Below are 3,818 nucleotides of genomic sequence, written 5' to 3' on the forward strand. Positions count from 1 at the left end.
CCCTTCCTTATCATTAATTGTTAACCTAATCTTGTAGAAAATAAAAAATAAGTTAGTATTGTTTGCGGATGACTTTTCACTTGTATTAAAGACGAAAGATATCAAGTAATGCATGATGAGGAAGTAACCAATGTTCTTCCTAACATTGTGTACTGGTTTTGCATCATAAGCTTTAGTTAAAAACCAAGAAAACAAAATATATAAAATTTACGGCGCTAAACGTTACAGATGGAGAGGAGGTAAAATCGATGAAATCTGCTTTATCAAGAATTGGCTTATAGACTTTGTTCTGCAGCTTTCGCGGTTATAAAAAGATTGAACAATTTAATGCCATCAATATGGCTCGCCGAGTTAACTTTAGTTATTTTCATAGTATTATGTCCTATAATACTATATATATTTTTTTTATATTATAGTGCTTTACTAATATATACTACTATATATAATACTATAAGGCAATGCAGCCTCCATTAATACCATCTTTGTTTACTACAGAAGAGGGTTATCTTTGCAAATTACAACCTAGGTCTTATAGAATAATTAAAGAAATTTACATATTATGAAAGACAGAATGTAATACCTATTCACTAATGAAATAAAATAATAGCATCTTTATTACAGAAATTAAATTTGAAAACAAAATTTATAAACGATGCGGGACTCGAACCCGCGACCTCTCACATTCAGTGCGAGCGCTCTTCCACTGAGCCAACCGTTCGAGTGACGTCATGTTCATAAATCTTGATATGTCTTGTTCAACTCTGAGGTATTTATACAACTTCATACAGCTTCAGAACTTTATATTATTTTTCTACGTTTGTAGCCAGCAGACGCTAACGATGATGATTTGAGGATGATTGTTAACTGTTTTCGGTATTGCGAATTCCACTTAAAAACGCTTTAAGTCACAAATAAGCGAAATTTATAACATTTATTACTAAAAATACGTTAATTAAAGAGCAAGTAAATGAAGACCGTTAATCAGAGCTAATTAAAGTTTTCGTGCGACAATTATCGACAATTTCAGTTGCGTATTTAATTAATTTAATGATAATTGATATTCCTTGAAGATAAAACAAACCCGAGTTGTTGTTACTCGTATATACCTCAGACCTGTAAGTTTATTCGAAACTAAACTGTTTAGACGTAGTAAATTTTTATCCTACGAGTGACATAGTTAATTCAAATTCGTTCAGATATTATTAGGGTTATGGTTCTGCTTTTGCAGTGAGTCCAATATCTATCAGTTTATGTATACTGTGACAATAATGAAGTAGGAAGAAGGGTAGATAGAAAATGACACGGAAGAAATCTGTGAGAAGGATTTGCATGATGAATGGAGAAGTTACTCAGATGATCCAAAATCGTGAATGATTGAGGACTTTTGCAGCGGTCTTGAAGTAACTGAGTAACGGTTGTTCCCAATATACAGTCTGTCTCTTACTTGAGATAAATATCGTAACTATCGTTGACTTTTCTGTCCCAGTAAACTTACCGATGGTAACTCACCTAATCCGTACACGCTGTCTGTCAATGGGACGATGTATAGCTTAGCAGCGATAGAAGTTTGTATGGAAATTTCAGTTCACGCGTCTTAATATAAGGCGATAAGAATGACTTATCGGGTATATTGGGACAGTTTCAGTTTATTGACAGTTAATTACTGACAGTAAGGTAGTAATTTATCACTATCTGTAGATAGTATATTGGGAACGGCCGTTAGTCAATAATGGTAATAAAACCTTTTGATAATATGAGACACTGTACCTTAACAATGACAATTATGTTGTTACTTTTAATATTTTACTACTTAATACAAAAGCAAGATTTAGGTTATCACTACCTTCTTCATATAACGTATTTTAATGGCAACAGTTATTACCAACTTTAAGGGATCTCTCTAACATATTGCATATACAGTTTTAAAGTAAGTTGATATTACGGAACTTCATGGGGCATATACGGTTATATATATCTGCCATTTGCTAGTCACATAAACTCATTCATGCAAGATATTCTTAATCGAATGCTAGGTCGACCAAACACAATACTTCCATTTCTATTTTCTTCTGCAAATTTGTACAGTCCATCTACTTTCAACAACCCCTCTATAATCCTAAATATTCCTCTCCTTTATCTTCTGATAGCATTTATATCAACTCTTAAATCCATGGATTTATTGCGCCCTCGACATGTGCTCGGAAGCACGTTTGTTGATTCCCAGTCCCTTCGAGGTTTGTAAATCCAGGCTTATACATACTAAGTATAGGTGACACAATAGCTAGAACCGTCGACTTTCACCAATGTGTCCCCGGTTCGATACTTGCCCTGAACTCAATGGGTTTTTTTGAATTTCGTATTCATATGTACGTTTGTTCGGTTGGCTACGCTCTTGTTATGCAAAAACGTCTCAAAAGTGTTACAAGATAATATGGACTGCGGTGATTAAACATAGCTTTGCGTTACCGCTTCATCTTCTGAAAAAAAAAGGGGTTATTCACCAGTGGGAGGCTCCTTTGCACAGGATGCCGGCTAGATTATGGGTATCACAACGGTGCCCATTTCTGCCGGGAAGCAGTAATGTGTGAACATTATTGTGTTTCGGTCTGAAGGGCGCCGTAGCTAGTGAAATTACTGGGCAAATGAGACTTAACATCTTATGTATCAAGGTGGCGAGTACATTTGAAGTGCCGCTCAGAATTTTTGGGTTTTTCAAGAATCCTGACTAGCACTGCATTGTAATAGGCAAGGCGTATCAGTTAACATCAACTGAACGTCCTGCTCGTCTCGTCACTTATTTTCATAAAATAAAAAAAAATTATATAAAAAAAGTTTTCCATCGTTCGGATAGAGTTCAAGGCTTATTAGAGGCATAGAAGTCAGTAGGCTCAATTAGGAATTATTTGTTACCACAGATGCTTATAATGGTTGGGAAAAACCTCAAACCATAAACTAAATAAACGTGGACTTACACAGATTTAATATTATTGTCGTCGAATAAAGTTCACGCTCATATTCAACAAAGGAATAGTCTTTCACAATAATTTCCTTCATTTTATGAATCACAGTGATGACGTGTACACATCTCAATTTTTACGTAATTATTATATACTTCCTCTATGTCTCATTTATTCACCATAGTTTGACACACGCATATAGACACTAATGAATATTGCATTAAACAAGATATCTAACACTTATTGCTCACGGGATGTGTTAAATTGAAACACGTTGTGTTTGATACATTGTGCTTTCGATTTATTTTTATATAAATTAATAACGGACGAGGAAAGAATGAATCTGAAATGAGGAGATCCGTAGGAGAACCAAAGTTACCGACATAGCCCAAATGATTGCGAAACTGAATTGGCAGTGGACAGGGCACATAGATCGACGGATAGATGGCCGTTGGGGCAGTAAAGTCCACGAATGGCGACCGGAAGATGCAGTGTTGGTACGCCTCCCAAGATGGACCGACGATCTGGTCAAGATCGCCGGAATACGTTGGATGAGGGCAGCGCAGGACCGATAGTCGTGGAAATCTTTTGGGGAGGCCTTTGTCCAGCAGTGGACGAACATGATGAGCATCATCAGTCGGATGGTGAGGAAAGATAGCTTGAAGACAGAAGACTACCTTACTTTAATGTATGACAGATAACGCGCTGATATTTGATTTTTTTGGTTTATAGTACCATGTCAGTACTGCGCAGATATCCTTGGCCGCCGGTTTTCATTTCCAAACAGATGTGTGATTGTTAAAGAAATAACATACAAAGTTGAAAAAAATTCTCACCGGTAACGGAAGCTGGGATGTTCTA

At 36.0% G+C, this 3,818-nt stretch overlaps 1 non-coding gene across 1 annotated transcript; it reads right to left on the minus strand.

Annotated features, from left to right (window-relative positions):
- Positions 1–646: 646 nt before the first annotated feature.
- Trnas-uga (transfer RNA serine (anticodon UGA)) lies at positions 647–718 on the minus strand. Its single transcript has one exon. It is a non-coding gene; the product is annotated as a tRNA-Ser (tRNA).
- Between the last annotated feature and the right edge of the window lie 3,100 nt (positions 719–3,818).

This window comes from Leptidea sinapis, chromosome 45, assembly GCF_905404315.1.
Source record: "Leptidea sinapis chromosome 45, ilLepSina1.1, whole genome shotgun sequence".
In the NCBI taxonomy this organism is placed as follows: Eukaryota; Metazoa; Arthropoda; class Insecta; order Lepidoptera; family Pieridae; genus Leptidea; species Leptidea sinapis.